The 13,180-nt window shown below is 46.6% G+C and overlaps 1 protein-coding gene and 1 long non-coding RNA gene across 2 annotated transcripts in view; one reads left to right on the top strand and one right to left on the bottom strand.

Annotated features, from left to right (window-relative positions):
• Window positions 1-13,180, bottom strand: part of KCNJ16 (potassium inwardly rectifying channel subfamily J member 16) — a 403,319-nt gene that overhangs the window by 297,369 nt on the left and 92,770 nt on the right. The window lies entirely within an intron of this gene.
• On the top strand, window positions 8,555-12,290 carry LOC145541518 (uncharacterized). The gene is made up of 3 exons (XR_014079081.1): window positions 8,555-9,206; window positions 9,292-9,354; window positions 11,932-12,290. It is a non-coding gene; the product is annotated as an uncharacterized LOC145541518 (long non-coding RNA).

The raw sequence follows: 13,180 nt of genomic DNA, 5'->3' as shown, positions 1-13,180 counted from the left end.
CACGAGGATGAAGCTATGGGGCCTGCATGGCGCTGTCACTGGTACACAGTCAACCACGTGGGAGCGATCAAATTTGGGGCAGAAGACAAAGCAGGTATCAGCAGGTTTCCTCTAATATAAAACAGCAAAAGGGAAAAGAGTTCAATCTGAAGAATCCATGGAGACAGGGCGAGAGCTGTGTGTGCTGCTTAAAAAAGCTCGTTAGATAGGCTTGGATGCTGGAAAGAGAATACACTATGCCAGCCTGAGTCACAGAGAGCAAGTCACGAAAGATATTTCAAAAAGAAAAGGTGTCTGGGTTGAGAAACATGACCTTGGCCACGCAACCGGAAAGGTGAGTGTAGAGCAAGGGGTTTCAAAGTCAGAGGCCACACTTCAAAGCACAGCTCTGCTCCTAATCTGCCTTGGACAAGGTTTCTAACTTCTTCCATCTGAGCTGTGGATTGCCCACTGTGAAGTGATCATAGTGGTTCTGTTTCTTAGGGATCTCATGACATGTACTATTCATGGAATTCTCATGAGGATGAGGTGCTAGGATGGCATCACTGACTCAAGGGACATGAGTCTGAACAAACTCTGGGAGATGGTGAAGGACAGGGAAGCCTGACGTGCTGCAGTCCATGGGGTCGCAAAGAGTCAGACAGGACTCAGCAACTGAACAACCACAACAGTGATGAACACAGGAGGAGATTCAGGGGCTGTGCTTTTCAGTGTGTGCAGATACCTGCTCTGTCCTCTGCCCCAAATCTGTGCACCAGTGACAGTGCCACGCAGGCTTCAATCCTACAACATCCTAGACATTCAGTGAAGGAAAGGATCCTTCTGCTTCACACTTCACCCTTTACCAAGCACACCATATACCTCCTTGTTCCCGGAGTTTATGCTAAATGTTCAGAGAGCAACACACGCCATATACCAAACGTGTCATCACTGCAGGGGCTCAAGGAGAGAAAGTCATGAGAAAGCACACATTTCATGGATTCCAGGGGCTTTTCAGGTGGCGCTAGTGGTCCACCTGCCAATGTAGGAGACGTAAGAGACGTGGGTTCAATCCCTGGGTCAGGAAGATCCCCTGGAGGAGGAAATGCAACCCGCTCCAGTATTGTTGCCTGGAGAAGCCCATGGACAAAGGAGTCTGGTGGGCCACAGTCTGTGGGGTCACAAAGAGTGAGACTTGACTGAGTGTGTGAGCATGTTCATTCTTCCCTTCCCACCACCAGCATCGCCACAGACTCTGGACACATCACCGCAGGATGCACCACAAAGGGTTTGTTTGCCTGGACATCCCTATCGCAAAATTCTTCTAGTGTTTGTAGGCTTTTGTTTTTCCTGTCTCTTTTCTACTGTACCAAATTAAGAAAGCAAGTAAATTACAGTTACTCATTTGTCCAAGAATATATGTCTCCTGGGAAATACTGATATTCCAGATGTGAAGTCAAATGAAGAAAAAAAAAAAGTGACGATCCCCTTCTAAATAATCAGCAATTATAATGATATTCTCTATCTGTAAACTGAAGGACTGGGTATCAAGGGAGATGAATTTCACATTAAAAAATGCAATTCCATTTGCAAATGCTCACTTACTAGCCTTACTTCTATTGAAAGTACAAATTCCAAATATGAGAGCTGATATGACAACAAATTAAAGAAGCTCATTAAGGTGGCTTATGACCTTATTCCCTTTCTCCAAAAATACATTTTCCTCCCAAAAAAGCATTATTTGTCATTTCCAAAAATAATGAATAAAGTTTGGAGTGGATCCAATTAACTGAATCACCTGGACGGGAATCACATGACTGCATGCAGTCGAGGTATGTAATCCATCACCCACAGAACATGACTGCATGCAGTCGGGGCATGTAACCCATCACCCACAGAAGCGACGGCCTCCCACTCCCCAAGTGGGCATCGTTTTTTGTTCTTCTCTTCCTTCCCATGTTTCCTTCCACTAACCCTACTTCTTGGGCCAAAGATTATAAATAAAAATTAGTGAATAATAATGTGAATAATCTCAGGAGTCTATTTATGTAAATGAACATGTGTGAGAGCTTTTGTCTTCTGGCGACCAAGAAGGAGAAATGCAGATGGCACGGGAGAAAAGGGGGGCTATTTTGGGAACGAGTATTTTTTGAGCTTGAGGCACACAGTGTTCCATCAGACTATGCAAAAATGCGACACATGAAGGTCTGGGAGAAACACCAACCACCTCTGCGTAGCTTTGTTTCTTGACGATTCACCAAAACTGAGCGGACGCAGGAGGAGGAGCGTGCTTGGCGACAGGAGGAGAGTCAGGCTGGGGAGAGGAGACGCGGAGGTATCTGCTGGGCGACGGCAGCTGGGGCCCCGCCGGCCGCCTCTGCCCGCCCGCTCCGGGGCAGGCGCGCCGGGTGTCTGCTCTGCCGGGGGTCCACTCCCCGACTCTGAGCTCCTGGGTGCTTCCCGTGGAGCGAATACCAGCCCTCAGCTCCCAACTCGAAATCCACCCAGGCTAAGGCCATCTGAGCCTTTCACATCCCAGGCCACCAGCTCAAATGTGAGAGCCCCAAACCGGACTGACCACAGCCAAGGAAGCTCAACTGGGAGATTCCATTAAATGACTGGAGAAAAAGACGCTCCTCTCTGAGTATCACGTTGAGAATGTGGCCACCACAAGGGCTTGACGGGGGAGCCATCCAGAGAAACCGGAGATAAGAAATGAGTCTTGTTAAATGGTACAAATGATCTTATTTACAGAACAGAAACAGATTCACAGACTTAGAGAATTAACTTACGGTTGTGGGGTTGGGGGTGGGGGGCGTGGGGAGGAAGGGAGAAGGGATAGTTAGGGAGTTTGGGATCAACATAGACACACTAGTATATTTAGAAGGAAAAACCAACAAGGACCTGCTGTCCAGCGCAGGGGACTCTGCTCCATGTCACGTGGCAGCCTGGTTGGGAGGGGAGTTTGGGGGAGAATGGGTACGTGTGTATGTATGGCTGAGTCCCTTTGCTGTCCACCTGAAACTATCACAATATTATTAATCAGCTATATGTGTGCTTAGTAACTCAGTCAGGTCCAACTCTTTGCGACCCCATGGACTGTGGCCCACCAGGCTCCTCTGTTCATTGGATTCTCCAGGCAAGAATACTGGAGTGGGTTGCCATGCCCTCCTCCAGGGATCGAACCCAGGTCTCCTGCATTGCAGGCAGCTTCTTTACCATCTGAGCCACCAGGGAAGCCCAATTAATCAGCTATACCTCGATACAAAATAAAAAGTTTTTTTAAAAAAATGGATCTCATTGACATCTTTGGAGCCTGAGTACAAGTGTTGCAAGTAGCTAGCCCTAGTCCCGTACACACTCCCTTTTGGTTTAAGTTAACTTGAGTTGAGTTTTCTGTCTGCAGGAACAGGTAGCCAGAACAGCAACTAACACTTGAAGTCAATATTTTTGGTCTGGATGAGCACTTTCAACACAAATAGCTCACTAGTCTCTAAAATCTGCATCAGGAAGCAGGATATTCATATGTTCCACAGAAGCGCAATCAAAGCTGAGATACCAAGTTCTTTTAAACTGCCATATTGTGCTTCATTAAAGCAGGAGAATAAGTAAATCATATTTCACAGACCATTTTAAGGAACAAAGAAATGGAAGCAATACTTAGGAACCTGAGTTATGAGATGGAGTCATGAGACATTAAAGACCATTAAAACCATGCAATCAGCAACTGATCATTTGAGAAACAAAAGCCTCTCACCATCTGTTTTACTTAATTTGTCCAACTTAACACATATGAGATAAAGCAGTTTTGCCAACACAGTCTGTGTTTCTGATTTTCTAAACTTACACTACCTCTGACCTTTATGATTAAAATCTAATTAAAAATATGGTTATTTTTAAAAGGTAGAGATGGCGTAATTGTCTCATCTATTAAAGTTATGACTAATTGTTAACCTTCTTAACTTGCTGATTCACTGCCATGCCTTCCATTTCAACCATTTTCAAAGCAAGGTCCAAAAAGATTCACATTGCAAAACAAACTCTGTTGAAAAAAAAATACGCAATTCACTTTCACTCCATGACCAAAACAACTGGAAAGACTTTTACAAATTTACAAGTCCATTCTCCCAGAATTGTGAATTAACCAAGTATTTGATTCACTTTCCAAACTTTTCAACTTAATCAGCTCACCAAAATAATTTATTTAACAACTGCTCTGTGTCTATCCTTGCCTTGGGTGGGTGTGTGAAGGAACAGCAAAAAGTTATATGGCATTCTTCATGCTCAGGATCTTGAAATCTAGTTGGAAGATTACACTTGTGAATATGGACAACTTCACCGATGAGATCTGCTTTCTTTCAGAAATGTAACTTGCCCATAAATAGAAGGGGAAATCATATATGCAAATAAGAGTCTTCTAATCCACTGAATGCCAGTGTTCTACCAGCTATCTTTCCCCACAAGGCTTGTAAGAATCCTTAACTGGGGTGAAATAAGTGCATATCTGCTGTTACTCTGGATCACAGAGTCACCCCTGTGAGAAACAGCATCACAGAAATTGCAATGCTTCATGCTTTCTTCTTGAGACTTTTGATGTGGGGCTCATGTGGACCCGCCATGTTCTCTGTCCATGGTCCTCAGTGTAAATTTCCTGTCTGTTCTGAACAGTCGTGAGGACCTCCTGTCTATCTCGTTTCATCTTTTCATGAGGATGACTCAGTATCTCTTTGATGTGTTTCCCAAGGAGTCTCCGAAGTTAATCACTCATGTGCCGCGTAACCGTATTTGAGGTTAGATCATTACAAATAAGCTGTGCAAATCTGGCAAAGCACTTCACAGCCGTCCTCATAGAAAGCATTGACAGATGAAACTTTACTGCCTAATTTTACTTATTAGGACACAGAAAGCATTTAGGAAGGGCTAAGCATATTTGAGTCACATTGGCTTCAAAAAGAGTAGGAAAGTCTGTGTATTATCTGCTCTAGTAACGCTTCCTTTTTTAAGTGTGACTGCTTCCAGAAAAAAAAATCATAAGCAGAAGGTCAGAAAAGAACAGATAAAATGGTATTGCTTTGGGGCTCTTCAAAATACCGTCTGCCCTGTGTCCACCCCCTTAGCTCAGGGGTCCCATTGCAGCTCCTAGAATAAACAGGACTGTGCTGAACCCCACCATCACACACACACACACACACACACACACACAATTTAAGGCATCTCTTGTAGCATATTTCAGGATTAAATGTTCCAATGCCAAGACAGTGGAAAGAGACATCAAGAAAGGGAGAAAGGGAAGAAGGAAGGGAGAGAGAGAAAGAAAGAAAAAAGAGAAAAGGAGGAAGGAAGGAAGTGAGAGGACGGAGCGGGGAGAGAGGAAGAGAAAAAAAGAAAGAAAGGGGAACAGAGAGGGAGGATGGATGGAAGGAAAAAGCTGACCAAACCTTCGGCATCTTAAACAGCATCTTAAACCTACAGAGAATCAGAGAGTTCACATTTTCCTCACGTATCTAATTAAAACTGTTCAATGTGAATTTTACATTTGTGAAAGCAAGCTTAGTTTTGAGGCAGAACCCCCACGCCTAGCCATGTAAGCCTCCTGAGCAGACACTCTGTCCTAGGCAGGTATTCTATCTGAAGCACAGGATTTGATTCTTTGACTTGACTGGAGCTGTTCCCACTGGCTTCTCTAACCTTCGTCCCCACCCTCTCACTAAAACCAACTCTGACTGATCCCTCACAATTCCTCCGCAGCGCCCACTGACCAGGCCATCTCCCATCCACTCCCTTCCTGAGAGTAGCTGTCTCTGCTCTCTTTGGGGTGAGACGGGAGGTAAGAAGAGGGTTTGCGGGCACCAGGCATCCCCTATGGCTTCTTTAAGAGCTATTTCGGGATGTCCTGGGCCCCTCACCCCAGCCGGGCTAGGATATCTGAGACATTTTCCCCTTCAAATCTAAGCTAATAGAGAGCCTTGCCTTAGGAACAGGCAGACATTCCAGAGACGTTCCTGTTTTTCCCCCAGCAGGTCTGCCCATCCCTACAAGTTGCATTCTTGTAAGAATAGTCCCCCAGTGAGTCACTGCAAAACAGAAACAGAGTTTCTCAACGTGACACAGGAAGAATTTTTTTATTTGAATTTGCATGTTGTTTATATTTTCAAACAGGAACTGGAAGCAAGGGGCTTTGCCTTCCCTGAGCCTCTCCGGTCATGGGTTCTTTTGGAGCTGTTTGCGCGCTGCCCTCCGCAGTGAGTGAGCGCGGTGGGGGTGATGACTCAACTTCCCCTGCTTTCATCTTGCTCGCCCTTTCATCCATCTTCCCCAACGTGCCAGGAGCGGGAGCCTTGCCAGGACTGATTCCAGGCTTCAGTTCTAACCACATCTCTGCACCAATCCCTCCCCATCTTGGAAAGTCCAAGTTTCCACCCTTGCAGAGCTCTCCTGAACCCTGCCTCATCCTCCGCTCCTCCCCTTGCGTGCATGTTCCCACCTCGACAAACCTTCTCGGTGTCCTTCCTCTCTCCTTTCCTAGAAAAATATTTTTCTCAAGTGCCTCACACCCCCGCCCTTCAGTCTTTGGTCTCCAGGTCTATAAATAACTGCTCTCAATTTCACCTAGAATCTTTCTCAGAGGAAGGCGTATGCCTTCAATTATAACATTTTTACACATGATTCGTCATTATTTGCCTGGTGCAAAACACCCTGCCTGGGATGGACCGTCTTCCCATCACTCTTGACTCAATAGACGAATAAATCGCGTTGGCCCTTGTTGCTGCCTTTGGTATCAACAGTCCCCTTTCCTGGGGTACTGAGGACGTTGACTGTGTGTGGGCTTTGGTCCTGCTGGCACGATCGACGCGGGACGAACACTTCTGATGTCTCCTGGTGGGGTGTGGCTGTGGAGTGGTCCAGAAATGACAGGAAAGGGCTTCTAAAGCGGGGCAGCTGTCCGTGGGTTAGTAGGGGAGGCAAGGAAGGTGGTGGACAGACAAACTGCAGGACAGGGGGAGCCACTCGGTGGGAAAATGACTAAATCCAGTCACCATAACGTTCAGTCCCATTCCGGGGACGTCACCTGTGCCCAAGTTGCCAGGCAAAGTCGGAGGCTCTTGTGACCTGGAGGAAGCTCTGGGGGGCGGCAGGTGTGTTATTAGACTCACTATTGCTGGAAAAGAGGAACTGCAGGCAAAGACCACCAAGCTTGGGGGAAATTCCAGGTCATCTGACATGGAAACTGGAATCAGGAAGCCTCATAGGTTCTGCTGGAGTGGGTGGACTTGGACCCGACACTCACTTAAATACTTCTTGGGTCAAGATTACTCAAGGAAATCAAGTGAGACTGGCTCTCTCCATAAGAAAATAAGTCCAGCTTTGGAACCAAGGAATGCAGAGAGAGGACAAAAATGAGAGAGGGAGATTGATAGTAACCTTGATAAATGGATCATTTCATTCCTCGGGCTTCAATTTTTAATCCATAAAATGAAGAAAGTAGGGTTGCCTTTTGGCCCAGTTGGGTTGTTTTGAGTCTTATGTGAGAAGGAGGTGAAGAGCCACTGAAAACCAAAAGATAAATGATTATTATAGCTGTGATTTTTCCAAGATAGAGAGCATCCATTAGCTCAGTCTAGAAGTTAACACACTACCACATGTTATCTTTAAAACCTGAAAAGGATTTATGGTTGATTGGCACTGTGGTATGGCAGAAGCCAACAGAATATTGTCAGCAATTATCCTCTAAATCCATGTTGTCCAGTATGATAGCCACTAGCTATAAGTAGGGGCTTCCCTGGTGGCTCAGTGATAAAAGAATCTGCCTGGAAAAGCAGGAGATGCGGGTTCAATCCTGGGTCAGGAAGAGCCCCTGGAGGAGTAAATGGAAATCCACTCCAGTATTCTGGCCTGAAAAATCCCATGGACAGAGGAGCCTGGCAGGCCATAGACAATGGGGTCACAAAGAGTCAGACATGACTGAGCAACTAAATCACCACCCCAGCTACAAGGGACTATCAAATACTTGAGTCAGGCTGGCATGAACTGAGATGTGCCATAAAATACATGCCCGATTTTGAATACTCACTACCAAGAAAAAATATACATAATGTATCTCATTAATAATTTTTATCTTAATTGCATCTTGAAAGGATAATGTGTTGGAGGTATGTATTAGATCAAATAAAATACAGCATTAAAATCAAATCAATTTTAAAAGCTGAAAAGGAAGGAAGACACTATACATAAAATAAAATATACCAATAAGCAAACAAGACAAAACAAAAACACAGTTATAGCACTATTCAACCCTTTATTACAAACTAGGTTTTGTGGTAGATGATTTTGCCCAACTGTGGCTAATGAGAGCGTTGTGAGCATATTTAGGACAAGCTAGGCTATGCTGCGATGCTAAAAAAAAATAACAAGTACTGAAAAGGATGATCAGGTCGGTGGAACTGGTTTGTAACGCTACCGCTGGGTGACTAAGGTAACAAGCTGAACCCTTTCGCAATATTGAAGGTGGAGCCACAGTTGCCGTTAAAAGGCAGAGCGCGGAGCCGCCCCCACGAGCGCCGCCGCGTGTGGGTCTGCACACGCCCTCCGAGTGGAGGCCCGGTGGGCCCGCTCCGCAGGCTGCAGGACTGCCCGCTGTCAGGGAGACCGCTCTGCCCACTAAGCCAGTGCTCTTCCCAGCTTTATCACTTTAGCAGGACACTTCCCCCCACTAAATGCTCCTTGGAAATCCACTCTGAGGCAGTGGGGCTCCTCGTATAAAATAGGGTGAATGGGAGGGAGGGCTCCCACCAGCTTAGCTTCCACCCCACACACTCTCCATCCCCAGAAACGGTCTCCCCGCAAGACACCTTCAAGGCCCCTTCGGCGGCCCTGGAATACAGTCAGGCAGCTTCTACGTCACCCTGCCTCCTTGTCCACTCTGCAGTGACCACTGAGAACACACGGGCCGCCCAGCTCAGAGAGCAAAACACTTTCAGCCAGCGCCGAAGCCGTCTGTTTAAGCAGGCGTGCGTGTCTGCATCAGCTCTCGGCACTGCCCGAGGTCATCCCCGCGGCACTGCCCGCGGGGGCGTTGAACACGCATTTGCTCCGGCTCTCTCGTGCACCAAGTACGCGATGAGGCTGACTCCAGCTCTGAGGCATGTGTGTGCCGCGGGGCGCAGGCGTCCGACTCTTGTGACCCCATGGACTGTAGCCCGCCAGGCTCCTCCGTCGGGATTCCCCAGGCAAGAACACTGGAGTGGGTAGCCATGTCCTTCTCCGGGGGATCTTCCCGACCCAGGAGTCGAACTCACGTCTCCTGCTTTGCAGGCGGATTCGTTACCGACTGAGCCACCAGGGAAGCCCTGCTCTGAGGCATGTCACAGGAAATGGGTAAGAGAGAAGATAAATCGTTGTATGGCATCATGAAAGAGGTGGCCTGCCGTTTTACCTGCTGCATAGTCTCAGAAAACTCACCAGGACATGAAGCCTCGATTTCCCATTTGTGAAAATGAACAATGAAGGGGTTGGATCAGATTCTGACTAACGATTTTATCATTTCTAGACCTCTCTGTATGTGTGAGCACCTTCCCAGCCTTATTCATCTCTACTCTCTAATCCAATTCTCCATCCCAGCCAAGGCATACTAATGCCTCAAAGGGCTTTGTGTTATTTATTTAGCCTCTTTCTGGTCTATAGGTCCTGCCTGGGTGTGCTGGGAAGCCCTTAACAGTAGTATGATGTTATCCTGATTAGTACAAGAGTTGACTGAGAAATGACCATGTTCTGGGTTTCTGTGGGCATCATGGGAGAATCCAAGTATAATTCCAAAAGCTGACGTCCTTCTTTGCCTGGATTATTCATGTGTACTTTCCAAGTCTCCACTCAGCCATCACCCCTTCTAGAAAATCTTCCCCCTTAACTGGGAGTTTGGGATTAATAGATGTAAACTATTATATATAGGATGATAAACAACAAGGCCCTATTGTACATCACAGGGAATCATAGTCAATCTCCTGTAATAAACTATAATGGAGAAGAACATTAAAAAAAAAAAAAAGAATGTCTATATGAGTATAACCAAGTCACTTTGCTGCATAGCAGATTGGTACAACATTGTAAATCGACTGTACGTCAATTAAAAAAAATTTAAAGTCTTCCCTCATTATAATTCCTGCTGCTAAGTCGCTTCAGTCGTGTCCGACTCTGTGCGACCCCATAGACGGCAGCCCACAAGGCTCCGCCGTCCTCGGGATTCTCCAGGCAAGAATACTGGAGTGGGTTGCCATTTCCTTCTCCAAATAATTCCTGAGGGGATTCTAAATGTCCTGAACCACCACTGAGCACCAGAATCCCCTAGGGAGCTTCAGCAGCAGCAGCAGCAGCAGCATCATCATCTTTATTGTAAGGACACCTGACGTGAGGTCCCCCTTCAACAAACCAGCAAGTGCGCAGCACCATGCGTTAGCCATGGGCAGGGGGTTGTACAGCTGATCGCTAGAACCTGCCCACCTCGTGGAAAGGAAACTCTGCACTTGTCCAGTGGCTACTCCTTGTTTTCCCCTCCCTCGACCACAACCCTAGCAGCATCATTTTACTGTTTCTATGGGTTTGATTACTTGAGATGCTTCACAGACGTGGAACTGCCCAGTGGGTATTCACCCTTCTGTGGCTGGCTGGTATCACTTGGCATAACATCCTCTAGGTTCATCCTTGTTGTCACAGGTAGCAGGATTTTCTTCTTTTTTTAAAGGCTGAGTAACCTCCCATTGGGAGAAGGCAATGGCACCCCACTCCAGTACTCTTGCCTGGAAAATCCCATGGATGGAGGAGCCTGGTAGGCTGCAGTCCTGGGGGTCGCTAAGAGTTGGACACGACTGAGCGACTTCACTTTCACTTTCCACTTTCATGCCCTGGAGAAGGAAATGGCAACCCACTCCAGTGTTCTTGCCTGGAGAATCCCAGGGACGGCGGAGCCTGGTGGGCTGCTGTCTATGGGGTCGCACAGAGTCGGACAAGACTGAAGCGACTTAGCAGCAGCAGCAACCTCCCACTGAATGCATATACCACAAGAAGTGACAAGTTTTGAGTATCTCTTATCTTTGCTTTTAATGTAAACTAATTTAATTTTGTATGACTCACCATATTCTCTCTCTCTCTCTCGTAATCTACTAGAAGGCTTAACTGAAGTCTAGATCTCTTATACCAAACAATAACATAAAATCAGAATATTAGAAAAATCACCTCTTATTGTAGAAAGAAATTAGTCCATCAACTTAGAGAGACAGAAGACCTGCAGCTTGCAGCTCCTTCCACTTGGTTTTCAAGCCCCACGATACCCCATGATTCGAATGAAAATTAATTCAAGCCCCAACCAACCACTGTAGAAACACTGGCCATACCTGCATTGGTTCTATTATATTAAAGGTAAGACAGTAAAGAAGGGTACTTGGGGGAATTCCTACAGTCCTGGCTATTTCTTAAGGATTTACACAGCTGCTCAATGAATGAAACACATATATTTGAGAAAGGAAATGTTGTGAATAAAGCAAAAAAAAGAAAAAAGAAATCTGGAGGTGGTGATAGAAGCATTTTTGAGATCCTGTTCGCTTTTTCAAGTTTTTATTTTGGGCTCAGCTGTAGTACCTACTCCGAGTAAAGTACCTGTGTAACACGTGAAATTACTGGATGAAATCCAGGCTCATATGGAAGAACAAGACATTCAAAATGATATTCTGATTTTTAGTAAAGCAAAACGCATTGCAGAACACAATTCCAAGAAAGTAACAGCCATCACCTCACACTAGTCACACTGCATGACTGAAACTGACAGTGACATTTCACCAGGAAAAAATTACATTTTCTGTGTTTGTTTCCACTGTCACCTACCCAGGCAGCAGGTTACGAAACAAAGAATTGCAGCTGAGCTTGAACAAGAGCAAACACTTCCTGTATCTCCTCCCACTGCAGGTTTGCAACAGACGGGTTCCCACCAACTGAAAAGTGCGCGTGAGCAGGTCAAACGCGAGAACACGTACTGGAGAATTCCTGCCAGTGAAAGAGACATGCGTTCGGTCCCTGGTCTGGGAGGATCCCACGTGCCTCTGAGCCACAGCTACTGAGCCTGAGCTCTGGAGCCTGGAAGCCACAACCACCGAAGCCCATGTGCCGCGACCGCCGAAGCCGGCGCCCCAGAGCCCGTGTCTGCATCGATAAGCCACCAAGTGAGAAGCTCCTGCCCGACACAAGAGGAGCCCCCGCTCCCTGCAACTAGAGCAAGCCCTGTTGCAGCAGTGAAGCCCCCACACAGCCAAAAATAAATAAATAAATAAAGCTATAGAAGTAAAGCATTTCAATGCTTAAAAAAAAGAAATAAAAGCTTTTTTTCCCCTAGCTTTTGTCACATAAACATATGTAGAAGTAAACCCAAAACAAAACAAAAAAAGAACCAGTGAGCTGGGAATAAATAATAATTAGGCAAAATTCTACACAGGCTTCAAACAGCAACAAGTTTCCGCGGGTAGGGCTCTCTGACCACATTAGCAAACAGTCTCCATATGAGCTGAACCATCATAACCTTCTCCTTGGAACTCAGGATGAAGCACCCGTGTCTGTTCCAATGAACCCTCGAAGGCTCTGGTGATGCCTGTGTCTCTCTGTAACGTGCTGGCTGCCCTGCTTCTACGGAAAGACGCCCGATGCTCGGCTGGCGCCTTCCTGGGGAGGGCCCCTTCCCAGGAGCGGGGTGGAGGCGGACGAGGTGCAGACGGAGGGACAACCCAGGGGTCATTTCTCTTAGAGCAAGATGCAACCTGACGATAGCGCAAACTCGGATGAAAACAGTTTTCTCCTGGGCTGAGAGGGTAAAATGGCAACTGACGTTGGCAGTAGGACTTGGGTTAGGAACCGCACGGGCCGCTGTGTTTCACGCACCCAGAAGTGCGGTCAGGAGTCAGGTCCTTTCCTGACTCTGAGCAGAATCGCGCTCCGCGTAGGATGTACATCCTTTAGCAACAACTTCTTGGTGTCCCTCCCTCCTCACGGGGGCTCCCCCTTCTCCCCTCGTTTGTGCCGATAAGCTTTTGGGCCAGGTCCTACGAGGGGAGCTGTTTGCAAATTTAAATTCCTTATGCTCTTGCTCCAGCTGTATAAAAACAATGGAAGCTCGTCTACAGGGTCCAAAAAAAAAAGGGTCAGACTAATGGGGAGACAGTGAACA

The sequence above is a fragment of the Giraffa tippelskirchi genome, chromosome 3 (assembly GCF_054371585.1).
Source record: "Giraffa tippelskirchi isolate mGirTip1 chromosome 3, T2T-mGirTip1v1.2.pri, whole genome shotgun sequence".
In the NCBI taxonomy this organism is placed as follows: domain Eukaryota; kingdom Metazoa; phylum Chordata; class Mammalia; order Artiodactyla; family Giraffidae; genus Giraffa; species Giraffa tippelskirchi.
The sequence above is the reverse complement of the archived record's forward strand: the minus strand, read 5'-3'. Positions and strand labels throughout refer to the sequence as shown.